The sequence below is a fragment of the Ochotona princeps genome, chromosome 9, assembly GCF_030435755.1.
Source record: "Ochotona princeps isolate mOchPri1 chromosome 9, mOchPri1.hap1, whole genome shotgun sequence".
NCBI classification, from domain to species: domain Eukaryota; kingdom Metazoa; phylum Chordata; class Mammalia; order Lagomorpha; family Ochotonidae; genus Ochotona; species Ochotona princeps.
In genome coordinates this window covers 63,626,576-63,644,022 of record NC_080840.1, presented here as the reverse complement: position 1 = coordinate 63,644,022, position 17,447 = coordinate 63,626,576, and positions in this window count along the sequence as shown.

Below are 17,447 nucleotides of genomic sequence, written 5' to 3'. Positions count from 1 at the left end.
AGAATAAACAATTTAATTACACGTGATGGTAGAGCTTTCCAGCGGTATAGATTGTCCTAATTATTTGTACTTAACTCCAGAATATATATGTATTTTTATGTGAATCAAATTGGTTTTGAAAATCGTGGTGGGGCTGGCATGGCATGGTGGCACCATATGCCTTCCACTCTGCAGTGCCAACATCCCGTATGGGCACCAGTTAGTGTCCCAGGGCTCCACTTCTGACCCATCTCTCTGCTTATATGTTGGGAAAACAGCTGAGGATGGCCCAAAACCTAGAGCTCCTACACTCCAAGTTGGAGACCTGGCAGAAGCTCTTGGCTCCCAGCTTCCGATCAGTTCAGCTTTAGCCCTTGTGGCCATTTAGGGAGTAAACCAACAGATAGAAGGTCTCTCTCTTTCTCTACCTCTCCTCTCTTTGTAAAATCTGCCTCAAAACAAATTTTAAGACTGGTAAAATGTGCATAACAAAATTTACTATTTTAACCATTTTCAGCGTACAATTCAGTGACACTAAACACATTCACATTGTGCCACCATCACCACTATCTACTATCAGAACTTTTTCATCATCTCAAACAAAAATGCTGATCATTAAACATAAATCCTAATTTTAATTTCCTCCCCTACTGAACCACTATTCTGTCTTTGATTCTGTATTTCATAGAAATGGAAGTATAAATTTTCTATCCTTTCATGTCTATTCCATTTGACAAGCTTTCAAGGTCAATAAACATGTGTAAAATGTTATTTTTTAGGACTGAGTAATAGCCCATCATCTACAGAGAGCTAACTAGATATAGATATGTATGTAGACATATATGTAAGATTTTACATATATGTAAGTACATGTCAATACAATATTGAGGCACACTGAATTGTTTCCACCTTTGGGCAGCTATGGGTAATGTTCCTGTGAACATTGACATACCAGGATGTATTTAACTTAGAATTGAGTCTGACCCAAGAAGCTCAGGAGAGGCAAAGAAAAACATGATCTTCCATAACAGGTAACAGGTTAATTCTGATGTTTGTGCAGCCACCACATCACAAATATCCTGCATTGCTTCCCCATGTTTGGTGAGATAAATAACTACTCTTAGTGCTTACAAGGAATTTAGAACATTTTTAGGTAAAGAAGTTTGTATTCAAATACTATTGTACATCATGTGATAGATCAATTCACTGATCCCAATTCATCCTCCATGGGATGTCATATCTATACTCTCGGCCTGATTTCATAATGGTGAAATGCACCTTCTTCCCACTTCTTAACTTCTTTTTTAAGGAATCATTTTATTTACTTAAAGGCACAGATTTTTTTGGCAGGGTGGTGGACACGGTAAGATAGAAAAAGATTTTTCATCTTCTGGTTCACTTTCCAAATGGCTACAACAGCCAGGGCTTGAGCCATGCTGAAGCCAGGAGCCTGGGGAGTCATCTGGGTCTCCCACATGAGTGGGAGGGGTCCAACCACTTAGGCTGTCCTCCGCTGCTTTTCCAGGTGCATTAACAGGAAGTTGGATTGCAAGTGGAACAGCCGGAACTTGAGCCAGTGCCCATATGGGGTACATGTGGGTGCTTTACTTGCTATACCACTTCACTCTTCGTGTGACTTGCCTTGGTACATTGGACTGCAGTGGCTGTGATGTGAACAAAAACTAAAGCAGCTTTTGAGGTTGGCCTTGCTCTTTGGCCCAGTCAGGCTACAGCCAAGCCCAATGAAGCCAGAGCACGAAATGGAGCTACCCCATAACTGTAGACCAACGAGTGCAGTGAATACCTGTTGTCAGAAATATTTGTGACTGGACCCAGTGCCGTGGCCGAGCAGCTAAAGTCCTCGCCTTGAACGTACCGGGATCCCATATGGGCACCGTTTCTAATCCCAGCAGTTCTACTTCCTATCCAGCTCCCTGCTTGTGGCCTGGGAAAGCAGTAGAGGACGGCCCAGTGACGTGGGACCCTGCACCCATGTGAGAGACCTGGAGGAAGTTCCTGGCTCCTGGCTTCAGATCGGCAACCAGCCGTTGCGCTTACTTGGGGAGTGAATCATCGGGCGGAGGATCTTCCTTTCTGTCTCTTCTCCTCTCTGTAAATCTGGCTTTGTAATGAAAATAAAATAAATCTTTTTTTTTTTTAAGTATTTGTGACTGATATTTATGTGGCTGTTAAGTAGCAATAACTGACTGATCCAATTAATACTTAGAAGCGCTCTGGGTGTGGGATTGTGTGAGAAGTAGCAAAGAAATTACTATAGGAAGCTAGAAAACACCCATCCATGTTATATAGCAGCAAAACATTTGATATAAGTGTCACTTTGGTATGACTTGGAAAGACAAAACATGTACCTAGGTATCAGAGAGACTTGGGCAAGAAGTTTTAAGGCAAAATGATGAAAGCATAAGCTGCGTTTAACAAAATGGTATAAGAAATAAATGACTTCATCTATGGCCATACCACCCGGAACGCGCCCATCTCGTCTGATCTCGGAAGCTAAGCAGGGTCGGGCCTGGTTAATACTTGGATGGTAGAAATAAATGACTTCAAGAAAGAGTTCATCAAACGAAAGTTGTGAACGTTAAAATACAGCTCAGGGCAGGCAACGTGGTATGGTGGGGTAAGCCACTGTCTGGGACATCTCTATTCCATGTTGAAAGCCGATTCATGTGCCACTTTTGATCCAGCTTCCTGCTGATGTATCCTGAGAGGCAGCAGATAATGGCCAAGGAATTGGACCCCTGCTTCCCATGTAGGAGGCCTGGATGGAGTTCCAGGCTCCTAGCTTCTGCCTGACCCAGTCCTGGCTATTGTAGTCCTGGCATTTGGGAAATGAACAAGTGAATGAAAGAGTCATTCTCTCTCTGTCTCTTGCACTGCCTTTCAAGGGAGTAAAGAAATCTTTTCAACAGCTCAAAGCAGAGTATAACCCAGGTACTATTAATCTTGTCTGAGAAGATCAAATCTAGAATGTAGCCAAACATCTGCAGATAAGACTTCTGAAAGGACCAAGATTTGTCTAGTAGATTATTTCAGATTGACAAAATAACTTTTTTTTAAAGATTTATTTTTTTATTGAAAATTCAGATATACAGAGAGGAGGAGAGACAGAGAGGAAGATCTTCCATCCCCAGTGGCCACAACGGCTGGAGATTAGCAGATCTGAAGCCAGAAGCCTCTTACAGGTCTCCCATGCAGGTGCAGGGCCCCAAGGCTTTGGGCCATCCTCTACAGATTTCCCAGGCCACAAGCAGGGAGCTGGATGGGAAGCAGAGCTACTGGGATTAGAACAGGCGCCCTCAGGGGATCCCGGGCCCATGCAAGGTCAGGACTACTAAACTGCTTAGACTACTGCTCTGGGCTCAACTCCAGGCTCAACTTCCAGGAATTTTAATGGGCTTAGTCCTAAAGAAGCCTGAGTATTCCCAATGTAAATCTAGGGAGATTAAGGTTTATCTACCGGTGGGCGATGGGTCTTTGCCCACTACCTGGTGGGCGTGGCTTACAGTTTGCATGCCCTGCCTCAGGCACAACTCCCAACCCTGTATATGGAACATGACCTCTGACAGGATTGAAAGGTCAACAGGATTAGGCATGCCTTTTAGTCAATCATAATGTCATTGGGTGAAGGAACTACCTGAAAATGCCCTTCTACCCTCCTTTTCTTTAACCTTTAAAAACCTGGAACGTGTGCTGAATAAACGGACATTCCTTAACACACTGTCTAGTAGTTCTTCGGCCAAAGAACACCACCGCCTTACCCTTGTTGACATCGGGGCCTGCTGGTAGGGTTTCCCCGAGAACTGGCACCTGGAACAGGGACCTGAAGGCTGCAGGTATGCACGGGTGAAGCCCCTCTGCCTGATGAGAGGTAAAACCCACTCTGTTGTCGGGCCGCACAACGGACTTAAATCAAGGATTCCTCCCCACTCCACACAGGAGCCAGCAGGTTGCTCCTCCCCACCCCAGCCACACTCTTTCTGCCCTTGTGTGGAAAGAAATTTCTCCCTTCAATTGAATTAGGGAAATTTTGCTCTTTTTGTTGCAGGCACTCCTGTTTGTTTGTAAATACATTGCTTCACTGTGGCCATGGGTCAAACAAATGCAAGGGATTTGGAATCCAAAAGGAGTGAAACCACGTAGGAAGCAGATTCCTCTAACTCACAGATCAGTGGGGCTGAATCCCCTTTGGACTTGGAAGGAAGTGCGGGTGAATCCTGTTCAGAACGGGAGGGAAGTGAGGCACCCCCCCACACACCTGCAATTCTGCTCAAAAGAGGGATGCCACAACGGCTGGAACCACTCCGAAGGCTGCCTTCAGACCATTCTTATTAAACTGGCTCCCGGCCCAGCTGCTGGGGAACTTGGTGGGACAGCCTATGGCCAACATTGGGTTGCTGTCCCCACCACCCCCATCGGGTTTGAGCCCCACCCCTGTATTAGCGCAGGCAGGGCTGCCCCCCACTAACACTGCACCTATCCCTCCCTGGGGCTCCATTCCAGGCAAACAGTTGCAAGGGCCTTCCTGGGGCTCCCTGCAACAAAGCCAGCCCCTCCCCCAGCCTCCTGTTGGAGGAGCCCCAATCAACACAGTTATCTCTAGGCAGCACCTTTGCCAGTGGTATCACCTAGAACCTTCAGCCCTGAAGGAATTGCATGAGGCCGTCCAGAAAAATGGCCCACGTGCGTCCTGCACCGAGCAGCTGCTTGAAAATATTGCAGTTAACCTCAACTTCCCCCAAGACTGGAAGGACTTAGCTAGGGCGTCTTTGGAGCCTGCAGACTTTTTGAACTGGAAAGGTTTTGATTATGATGAGTGTGAGCAGCAGGCAGCTAATACCGTCTGCACTTCCTCGGCAAGCCTGCTGGCTGAGGGTCTGTGGGCGGATCTCAGTTTTTTTGATCAGGTAAAGCTATGTGCGCTTCATGCTTGGCGTAAACTACCTACAGGAGGTGGCTCAGAGAGTCTTCAGGGATTGCGTCAGAAGGCTACCGAGGACATTACTGATTTTCTTTCCAGAGTGGCCCAAGCAGTCCTGGGTGAAGTTGCACAGGAGGGTGCCAGAGAGGCTCTGTCTCGTGCGTTGGCAAGGGAAGGGTTAAACAAGGAACACCTCACCGATGTCGCTCCAGTCTGGCTAAGGCCATTGGATGATTGCATATTGGCTTGCCAGAATATAGGAGCCTGCTCTTCTCAGACTGAACAATTAGCCCAGGCTTTTTTTTTTTTTTTCAATATATTTTTATTTTGAAATTTGAATTACGTGGTACAATTTCATATAGGCTGGGATTTCCCCCCCAAACTCCCACCCGCCATCAGATTTTTCCCATTTTGTTACAATAGTGTAGTCCTTCATAAGGAATCATAATTCTATCAGTCTCTTATTTAAGTACACCCCGACATTGTTGGTACAGACAATGTCAGTTCAGCATCCCATTGTCTACACATGTCCAACAGTTTCATTGGGAATCCATCTTTCGTCTGGAAGCAGGGATGCATGTTCCATTATACCCCCATGTCTGTATATGATAGACCCCAGTACTCCATCACTATACATTTCCATAAGTGGGAAGCCATGAAACAAGGTCAACAACTAGGCCAACTAGGCCAAGCTTTGAATGCACACCACACTCAGAGTTCCACAGGATCAGCTGAACCCCCTCTGTGCTGGAGATGTGGAGGTCAAGGGCACGTGAGGAGCAACTAACCTAATGTTACTACTTCCAGTCCTGACCCTCTGCATGCTGTGCCCCAGTCAGTGTGCCCTCACTACAAAAGGGGGTTTTACTGGGCTAGGAGTTGCCAGTCCCGCTGTGCCAAGGATGGCCAGCCTTTGAAACAGGCAACAGGGCAATCCCCAGTCCCTTCATCCAAAAGGGGAGTGTCATGGTCCCCTTCCACTGGATGATCAAATCAGATGGGAATAACTTCCTCAGGTGTTTATCAGAGTATTCCCCTTGACTCTTTGACTAAGCCTCACTTACAGGTGCGGACACATGATAGGGTTTTTAAAGGCGTAGCAGATTCGGATGCTGATATAACTGTCTTGGGTGAAGAGGAGATTCCCCTTGAATGGGAAACCATGCGAGGTCCTGAGAAACTGAGCCAAAGCCTGTGTGAGTGCCTGCCCATGATGTTTTAAGCCCTGGACCCCATCCACCAGAGGATACCCCTCCAAAAAGACAACTTCAGGACCTTGTCCTGAAAGATCCTCCACTGTTAAGGAGACAGCAGAAGAGGAAGAGGCCAGTCCCCCTCCCAACACCAGGTGACAGGGGGAGATCTTAAGGAATTGGTGGATCAGGCCCAGCGACTCTCCCTGACCTTCTGAGTTAAGTAAGCCTCTAATAGATTAGGATCTCAGAAGAAATTCCTCACCTAAGATCGTTTGAGTAAGATTTTTTAAATCCTCAGTTAGATCCTAACTCTGTAACAAAGAGGTGTTTTATAAGTGACAGGTTCTTAACTGCCCTGTATATTAAGAGAAAACTCTAGAGGCTTGCAGTGGGACCTGAGAGCACCCTGGCAAACTCTTAATAAAGATTATCACCTGGTCTTTTATCACAGACCAGGAGGAAATCCCTTAGCAGAGCAGGAAGATGAGAGGAGGTTTGTAATCCTGGTCCCAGTAAGACTCTTGGGGGCCTCCCAAGAGCTTTCACTGCAGAGCACCAAGGACTGTCAAAGAGGACACCAAGGACCATGTCCCAACTGCCAAGGAGATCACTGGAAACTCGACTACCCTCAAAAGCCGAGAACTCTGAGGTCAGCCATGTTCTATTGTGTCTCCCACACAGAACCAAAGCAGCCCAGCATCCTCCACAGGCTCTGGTGCCACACCAGATCAGCACCCAAGACCCCTGGTGTTTCTCATAGTGAAGAGAAACTTGTTAGTTTCCTTTTGGAAATGGGAGAGTGGCTTTTTCTGTCCTCAGCTCTAGCTTTGGCACCCTTTCCTGTTTTACAGTTACCATGAGGGTCTCTCAGGAGCCCTAGATTAGCTCATATAAAGATCACTGTTATATTTTAGAACAGAAATAGAGACTAATCCAGAAGTTTACAATATATGGGAAAAATTGGCTGGCCTATAACTATTCAGCCTGTACCACTGACAGGACCCTATGGGGCTATTTGCCAGTCTCGCTTTTAAATTTTGCTGGATTCCACTGAGGTAGGATACCCTTATGCTCTGAGGCAGAGTTCATGTCTTCCTTGTTTGCTAAGTTATTGAGATTTCTCTGCTCACCTACCTAAATAGTTCCATTCTCTAGTTGTTAGCATATGACTTGTTAGAATGACAGAACTATTTAATTGCTTGACTCTGCCCTAAATGTGTATAAAGTTCTGTTAAATCTTGCTAGAGTTCTATAAAGTACTGGGTTATTATAAATCACAACTAGTTTTAGATTTTTTACCAACTACAGTATGATTCATGTAAGTTTAATAACAAGTGTTTTATTGTGCTTTATGTTCTTGACTAAATGTCTTTCCCAGACTCCTAGGGTTCACAACAACTGGTAAAGTATAATTGTTTTAGAGAATCTAATACTTGCCTATTTCTTGACTAGATGAAAAAAAATGACTTTAGCCTTTTTAAAATTCAAGTAAGTTTAAATGATTGTGGGTTAAATTTCTATATATTCTTTCCCCCAAAATTTAAAAACTATTATTACTAGATAAAATGTGACTCCATGGAAACATTGAAATCAAACTTGTATGTAATTGCCCTATATAATAGACTTATAGCCCATTGTTAATGCTAATTCTTTCATTGTTCCTGTGCCTCTTAAATGATGTTAATTACAATCCTGTGCAGCTCAGGGATGCTTCATGTGTTTTATTGCCTTTATTGAGTTAACTGTTTATAAATTTTAACCTAAAGTACCCAGGTCTAACATTTATTCTGACAAATGCTTAAACCTAAGCCCTACAGACATACTAGCTTGGAAGAAATAACTGTGTTATGTTTTGTTGTCTAGACTTCAACAAAGGAAAGCCTTCAGACTCCACTTAGGGACCTTTAGATCGACCCCCTGGAGAATACCTTCAGCATGAAGCAGCCAGAGCAGTCATCACCCCTTTGTCCCTGACAGCAACTAGGGTTCATTCTGGGGAGGGAATGTGAGGAGTCAGATAAGATAATAGCCAGTTAGGGCCTCTGGTCCCTGGTGAAGTTACTTCTTACTCTTCACAGTGTGTGGCCTCCTTGGCCCCATAGGTCATTTGAAGTGACCACTTGTGCATTTGAAATCATATAGTGTTTGCTAATGAATGATGCCAGTGCCTTGGATTCTAGTCCAGCTGAATGACGAAGGGAAGGGACCCTGAAAACAAGTATATAACAGGATCCTGTCTTCCATTCTGCACCAAATGCAGCATGCACCTAGCCTCATCATCACCACTGCTGTCTCCCTTGTGACCACAATGGCTGCAGCACAACATCTATGCTGTCCTTGATTACTTGGGACTCAAAATTAGGCCAAATACTCATAGATCCACCAAACTAGCCTTCCAACAGAAATTAGACTTAATATCAAGGACATCTAACATTGTTGTGATGGGTGTTCTGCCTGCATTGTGATGCTATAATAACTAATGTTCTTGTGTTAAATTTTTGCCTTCAATTGTCTATTACCAACACCTTAGAATCACAGGACATAAGTGGAAGCCTTTGAGGGGGAATTTGTGGGCAGTCGCCCCAGGGTCTCTGCCTGCTAGCTGGTAGGCATGGCTTAGAGCTTATATTCCCTGGTAAGGCACAACTTCCAACCCTGTATACGGAACATGACCTCTGACAGGACTGGCAGATCAACAGTATTAGGTGTGCCTTTTAGAAAACTGCAGTGTCATTACTGGGTGAAGGGTCTACTTAAAAACACCCTCCTACCCTCCTTTTCCTTAACCTTAAAAAACCTGGAACTTGTGCTGAATAAACAGACATTCTTCACCAGCCTGTCTGGTGATTCCTTGACCAAAGAACACCGTTGCCTCACCCTCGGTGACCTCGGAGCCTGTTGGTGGACTTAAACCCTGAGTCCTCCCAAGAACTGTGAATGTGCCTTTTGGCATATGAATTTGATTGGAAGCAAACAAGCAGCCCATGTGTTTGAAAGATGCATACTGGAAAATTCTTTACGAAAATCTTTGTACTCTTCCAGATCTACAAAGATGTCATGGATTTTGAATTTCTGCAAGGGCAAAGGGCTCTGAAAAAAGTAATCCAGCTAGTAAGAAGGCTTCAGTGTTCAGTGGACAAGAGTAAGGATCATGCTGGAGCAGGAAGGGCCTCTGGGAAAAGAGAGCTAAGACCAACAGAGGAAAATGAACTTGAACGTCACCGCAGAGAAGTAGAATGGAGTCTTCTCAAGGAACACCCCACCTCCCAGTAGAGGAAACCAGCCATTTAGTCATAGATTTCCCCACAATGCCTGCCTCATAAAATTTCAGAATTGCTGTGGGTCAATGGGTGTTGTGTGCCTCCTGTTTTTCAGCCTTGAAAAGAGAATGTTCTTTGTGCCCTACTATATAACAGATAGACTATCTATTGGTAACTAACAAGTGATCCCCAGATTTAGCAGTTTACGATAACACTAGATGATAATTTAATTATCTAGTGATTTCTATGGGTTAGGATTCCAGACAGCTTACCTGGGGTCTGGTCTGTCTGAAAACTTCAGACAGGGCTGGGGTTTCATCTCAGTGTTTGTATGGGAGAAGATATGCTCCCAACCTCACCTACACAGTTGGCAAAATTCAGTTTCTTGAGGGCTAGTACACCGAGGACTTGAGTCCCTTCCCTGCCATTGGTTGGAAGTCACCTGTAGTTTTTTGCCATGTAAACCTTAGTCTGGAACATTGCTTCAGACCCAGCAAGTGAAGAGGCAGGGAGAAAGACTGCTATCCAGACTGAAGTCACGTCATACGTAACCTAGCTAGAGAAATAACATCTTCTCCAGATGCTGCCATATTCTTTGCCTAGGATTAAGTTACTCGAGGGAAGAAGTTAACATAAGGACACAAAAAACAAGGGAGAACCATTGCAGAAGATACATACCCACCACAGGTGTGTGGGAGGCAAGTAACTTTCTGTTGTGCTCCCGGTCTCTGGTTCAAAGTTGCAGGGTCTGGGCTTGATGGGAATCCCAAGGCCCTGCACTTTTCACGGACATCAGCCCTGGACGGAGCTCTGGGGAGGAGTCACAGAGTGAGCGTCAGTGAGGTTCGCATGTGGAATAGACATGAGGGGCTTTGAGAAGAAAAACCATGACAAATATCCACTTCAATTTTGTACTCCCATTGGTACCACCCTTGGTATAGTCTTGTAGCAGATATGGTATAGCACCCTTGCTATTGTGGGACTCGTTACTGAATATAGTTGATATGAACTAAGTATATAAATAAGCTCAAAAAACATTGGACTATCTGACTATTAGAGAAAACCAGGGGTTTGAAATACATCCCAGAGTTTTTGAGGCTAACATTAATGGAACACTGTGAAACCTTCAAACCACAGGCTGGCTAGACCATTGGGCTTAACCCAGTATTGCATTTCTTACATTCATATCATTTGGTTTTTTAAAACCAAATACACATTTAGTATAAGTTCCTTAGGGAAAGATGTAGTTTATGTGAAAAGACTATAACTTTTCCATGTTTCTTTTAAGCTAATTACATAGAACTCAGATCTTCTGAGCCAAAAGGGGTAGAAAGGAAAACTGTTAGAAGAATGTGTTTTGTGCTAAGTTCCCATGATTGAACGCTACCTGTGGGAGTTGGAAGGCAGAATTTTGAACATAAGTTGTACGTTTCCAGGTAAGAAACTGCATGGACCTTGAAATCTTCCTGCAAACTGGTAAAATCTTTATAAACCAAAAAGTAGTTCAGATTACTACTGTTTGCTTCACAAAACTGCCTGCCTGAAAAAACATTCCAACTGTTTTACCATTCTCTATAAGTCTCAAATCATTATGGTTTGGGAAAAATGCACATGAGGCTGTAATAGCAATAATTACTGCAAATGAATGAATAAAAGAGAGCAAGACATGGCGTTTTTCTCCAGGCAACATTTAAATGCAGAATCTTTCATTTGAGATGAAGTAAATACCACAGAAGCCAGTAGATAAAGATGATGTTCCAGCTCCCAAAACCATACCAAAAGAAGTGGGAATTCCACTCAAACAGGCAGCTGAGACAAGGATTGTGGGTAAATGATGCAAGTTCTGTTGGTTGGAAATAATGGTAAATCTGAGTTATATTCCTGCATGACTATCTTTTGGATGTATTTAGTGATGTCCAATATCCTAGTAAATTTCCAAAATACAGCCATAAAATGGATGAGATTTAAGGTAATCCCATGCCTGTAATTTGTTTTTTAAAAAACCCTTCTGGTCCATTGCTCATTTCAATCTTTGTTAACATCCCTTCTTTGCTCTGGTGCAGGTGTTGTCCAAATGACAAATGACTAATGGACCAGAAACAGTCCTGGAAAATCTACCAAGTAGATATTATCATCAACTTGCACATAATCGAAACCTAAATGTTACTTGATAGGTGTGGAACAAGAACTGGAAAAACTACAAAAGGCATTATGTCACAAAGAGCAAAAAGGAAAATACTTTTAAAGTTAGACCCTCTGGTAAACCATAAATTAAAGTCCTACATATGTAAGACAAATAAGTCTTCCCATGGTTGTCTTGTAAACAGCTCTCTTAGTCTCCCCTGGGAGATAGGAAGTCACTGGTCATGAACATTTGCCACATAGACAAACAGTTGTGGTGCTCACAAGAAACCTCCTACAAAGGTCCCATGGTTGTTCAAGAGAAATAGACATGGGACTCACCATAGCTAAACATGCAGGACTTACCTATAGCTGTGCACAGGGGTTTACCTGTACCTAAGACACAGATTCACTCATAGCTAAGCACTCGTTAATTCAAGGTTACTCGGGCCCTTAGGACTGTAGGGGTTGGCTTTGTTTCTTACCTCCTGCCTAGGACAAAGACCAACTTCCTAATGGCACCCTTCTATCTAGACAGCCTAGGAAAAGTGAGACCTCGGGAAAGCTTGTTATTTTCTGATCTCCTATAAAAATACATATTAGTCAAGGTTATTTCCTGTTCTAGAGCCATCTTCCTCTGCATGGAACACATGGAGACTGTCCTCACAATTGTGTCCACAGCTCCAAATAGGTTAGGATATGCCTACTGGAACATAACGCTATAACCTTCACCTCTATGAGGAGCCATGGGAGAAAATTCCATATATTCTTCCATGACCTCATCAGCAGTGCCCTTCCTCTACCTGCCTCCACCACAAAACTCAGCAGGCAGTTCAGACTTGGTGTTTCAAATGTGCTTCTGCTGTTTCTACCACCCTCAGCTCCCTCCCTATCATCATCTCCCTGTCTATACAAATTCTACACAGGATGCCTTCTCTAGGATAAGCCAGGCTTTTGGGGGTTTCTGTTTGCTTTGTCTTAAGAGTCAGGGACAGGGAGATAGACACACACATAGGCAGAGAGGGAGTTGGTTCTCTGCCCACAAGCCATCCCTCCCTTTCCCTGCCCTGGAGTAAGGCTGGGAATCCAGTGCAGGGGTCCCACATGGATATAGGGAACCCAATTACTTGAGCCATTACTGCTGCCTCTCAGGGTCTTTACTTAGCTGCAGTCAGGAGTGAAAGCCAGGCTCCAAACCCACCAAAAACCAGGCATACTAAAGAAGGATACAGGTGGCTTAACTGTTAGGCAAATGTCCTCCCTTGGGACATTTGAGGTGGAGGAATCTACTTACTTTAAAGGCACAGAGCAAGTGAGATCATCCATCTCTGATCCACCCACTACATGCCTACAATAGCCAGGGCAAAGCCAGGAGCCAGAAAAATCACCCAGGTCTCCAACATGGTGGCAGGAACACCCAAACACTTGGGCCATTGCCTGCTGCCTGTCTCCGCACACCACAGGAAGGTGGATCAAAAGCAGAGCAGTGGGCCCAGCACGATGACCTGGCAACCCACTTCCCATCCAGCTCCCTTCTTGATGCCTGGGAAAGCAGTAGAGGATGGCTCAAAGCCTTGAGCCCTTCATCCGTGTGCGAGACCCGGAGGAGGATCCTGGCTCCTGGCTTTGGATTGGCTCAGCTCCAGCTGTTACAGCCACTTGGGGAGTGAATCAACGGACGGAAGATCTTCCTCTTTGTCTCTCCTCCTGTCTGTATATGTGCCTTTCCAATAAAAAATAAAATAAATCTTAAAAAAAAAGAAGAAAGAAAGAAAAGAAAAGAGCAAAGCAAAGCAGAGCAGTCAGGACTCAAACTGGCACTCCCTTATCGGATACCAACATCAAGAAACTGCAGCTCAACTCACAGTGCCATAGTGCTAGCCAGCCCCAGACTTAGTGTTTTAAAATAATTGGGGGGAAAGGGATGGGAGTAGTGGGCTAGCAGCTGCTGTCATGGTGTGGCACATTAAACTACCTCTAGCAATGCTGGTAACCCATATCCAGAGTGCCTGGTTGGAGTTTGGACTACTCTGAAATTCAGAATAAGCCTTCTGCTTGTGTGCCTGGAACGTAGAGGATGATGGTGTGAGTGCTTGGTTTCTTGGCACCCATGTGCGAGATCCACTTAGACTTCCTGGCTCTGGCTTGGGCCTCATTTAGTCTTGAGTGTTGTGGGCATTTGGCGCGTGAATCAGTAGAAAGAAGATCTTCTTCTGTCTCTGTCATTCTTCCTTATAAGTAAGTAAATCTTTGAAAAGAAATTAAAATAATTGTGGTAATACATGGAAAATATCTATTTATCTCCTAACCATGTCTGATAACATGTTAACAGGATCTACAGTCATTAGAGAAAATTTGGGGGAAAGCATTGCATTGGTGAGAAACACCATTAGCCCCAGGTGAATGGGAAAGATTTTAGTTCATAGAGACTATGTAAAATACCTACACTATCAAATCTTGCCTGTAAAATTCTAAAATGCACCATGCAGTGTCCTGGCCCCAGAACATTTCCTGCTTTTTAAAATAAAGAATACTGAACAGGATTTAAAGTCTTCCTCGATGACTCAGGACTACCATTAGGGAAAACAATTTGATAATGAGGTGATTTCCCTAGGATTATTGGGTGGGGGAGGGTAGAGCTGCCAGCTCCTACCCAAGGGCCTCTTGTGCTCTTTGATGTTTATGGCTTGTGACCTGCAAGCCCCCTTGCCCTCAGCTGTTTGTTTCTACTGATGGGGTAACTGCTGCTTCTAATTGGTTGCTCTCCGTCCTACGGCAGACGCTTTTTGCCTAGGTCGTGGATGTCTTTCAGTAGCCATCCTGGTCTATTTCTTCTGCTTGATCTAAATATTTGTCTATCTCTAGCCTCTGCTATCAGTTCTCACTTCTACTGATGTCGGTGGGCTTTCCCGACTCAAATGTATAAACGTGTTTAGTTGTGTAGGACAGTGCATGAGTTTGGAGAGTTCTGTTTTCCATTCCAAAGCCTGTTCCCAGAAGTCTAGCTTGCATTTCAGATGTTTATATTCGTCAAAGATGAACATCAGGTCTTTCTAGTTTGGGGTAGCCCTCTTTTTTTGCCAGCATAGTGTGAAAAACATCAGGAATATTTATCAATAGTTCTTTAATGTAATTTAGCTGATACAGTGGTTCTAATTTTTATGATTCTGGTTCTACAAAATGTTACACCAAATGTTGTGTCAGAGAGGGAGGCAGCCGTTTTTAGTGATGGTATCAGCCCAAAAGGTCTACTGGGTTAGTTTGTGTTTCCCTGCTCTTTGCTTCCAGTCCTGTCCAATTCTTCCTCTCTGCCACGCACAGCACTGCCCTGCGCTTTCTGAGGAAATGATGCTTCACCCTGTTGCATCTCCCACACCTTGACCAAACACTGGAAGATCATGTTCCATGTATGGATTTTGTGTATCCAGATTTTATGTGTTCATCTTAATCTGATTTCTCGCTCTTACAAAGCCCCAGTCGTTTGAGCCCGTGTCTCCAGGTCTAGCATGTGGCTGGCCTGCAGGGCAGGGACAGAGGAAATGACTGTGTGTGTGACTGTAAAGGATGTCTTGTTTTATGTCAGCTGTGCGCTTTCTTGATTGGCACAAACATTATAGCATTCGTAGTGTTCCTTGCAGCTAGAGGAGAATTCCTGGAACCTAAAGGTTGTGGGAAGTTGGAGGAGAGCACAGAGGGAGGGCGCAGAATTCCATTCTCTTCTGTTCTTTTTGAATCGCAGGCAGGTCTTGCAGCCTTTTCAGCACCGACTGCTTTCCTGCCTCTGAGTACCTTTCCTTCTATCACTCATAGATACTGTTTACCCAAGTGTTGACAGGCAGCTTTTTCCTCAAGGGTGCTGGAAAGATGGTTACGTTGAAGCTAAGCATGTGGCTGCCTGTTCCAACCCGCAAAAACTGCACAAGGAGTGCCTCTTAATCAAATTTGCCTTCACAAAGGGATAATCTCTGCTCCTTGATTTGAGTGCCACTCCTGTGTCCCCATTGTCACAGTAAATGATGGCTTGTTAAACGTCTCTCCGTGCATAGACACAACACAGTGACATTCAAACACAGTGAATATCACACTGTCCACCCAATAAAACTTTTATGAGCACCATTTGTGTTTGCTCTAGCCCAAGCCACACAGATCAAAGTGTGATTTAACAGGTGAAATATTTCTGCCATTTCCGAAAGATGAAAACTCAAGCAAAATGCAAGCTAGGAAAGCTGACCCCTAACACAGCGAAGCCTTTTTTTGGATGCATTCCTTGGAAAAGCTGAAAGGATTTATTCATGTATTTCTAAGGGCCTGGGAACAGACAGAATAACAGGTAGAATAGACAGGTTGTGTGCTATGTCCACTCCAAGATGAAGTTAAAAGAGCTGTAACAAAAAGCATTTCTTTTTTTTTTTTTTTTTTTTTTTTAAGATTTATTTATTTTGGGCCTGGCGGCGTGGCCTAGCGGCTAAAGTCCTGGCCTTGAAAGCCCCGGGATCCCATATGGGCACCGGTTCTAATCCCAGAAGCTCCACTTCCCATCCAGCTCCCTGCTTGTGGCCTGGGAAAGCAGTTGAGGACGGCCCAATGCATTGGGACCCTGCACCCACGTGGGAGACCCGGAAGAGGTTCCAGGTTCCTGGCTTCAGATCGGCGCATACCGGCCATTGCGGCTCACTTGGGGAGTGAATCATCGGAAGGAAGATCTTCCTCTCTGTCTCTCCTCCTCTGTGTATATCTGGCTGTAATAAAATGAATAAATCTTTAAAAAAAAGATGGGATCCCGGGGCGTTCAAGGCGAGGACTTTAGCCGCTAGGCCATGCCGTGGGGCCCCGAAAAGCATTTCTAAATAGTTTTGCAACTTTATTGGCAGTGATAGAAGCTGTATGCTCTATGCTGGATCCTAATTTTCCTGACATGGGCCTTAACTTCACAGCCTAAATTCTCAGGAAGTTGGTAAAGTGGGCTACACAATATGCCTTGGTCTTGGAAACTTCCAAGCAACTTTAACATTGTAACTTCTTGATGGATACTCCAACCTCATCAAAATTTTAAGATTTATTCTTATTGGAAAGGCAGATATACACAGAGAAGGAGAAAGAGAAAGATCCTCTGTCCATTGGTTCACTACTGAAGTGGCTACAATGGCCAGAACTGAGCTGATCTGAAGCCAGGAGCCAGGAACTTCTTTCAGGTCTCCCATGTGGATGCAGGGTTCCAAGGCCTTAGGCAAAGCTCTATTGCTTTCCCAGGCCACAAGCAGGAAGCTGGATGGGAAGTAGAACAGCCAAGATGTGAACCGGCACTGACATGGGGTCCTGGTGCATGCAAGGCTACGATTTAGCTGTTGGGCTATTGCACTCGGTCCTTCATCAGATTTTTACATATCCTTTTCCCAATGGATTAGTGTTCAAACTATTCCTGTCTCTGTCAAACACAGCTTCTCCCTCTGAATCTGAACCTATTTTCCTTGTAATACAGAAAACACAAGAGTCTCTAATATTTCCTGATCAATTCTTTATGATGGGTTAATTCTGTGTTAGGTAATAATTGATCACCTTTCAAACATTCCTATCTAAAAGGCATTGCTAATTATAATTTTATAAAATGTTATTTTCTCACAGTATTTCCACTATATTGATGTCACATTGAAAATTAGAAATATAATGGCAAATATTTAATATACCAGTTCTGACACCTGTTTAAAAAAAAAAATGAAGGTCCCATTCTGAGTGCCTGGATTTGGTACCTGGATCTGGCTGCTAATGCAGGTTTCCTGCTGATGTAGACCTGGGAGACGACCAGGGGCTGAATTCCTGTTGCCGCTGAATTCAACTTGCCAGCCTTAATTCTCTCTCTCTCTCTCTCTCTCTCTCACATCTGTCTCTATTCTCTCTCCATCCCCTTCCTCATTCTCAAATGAATTTTTTCAAACACTTTAGGGTAAGTGTAAG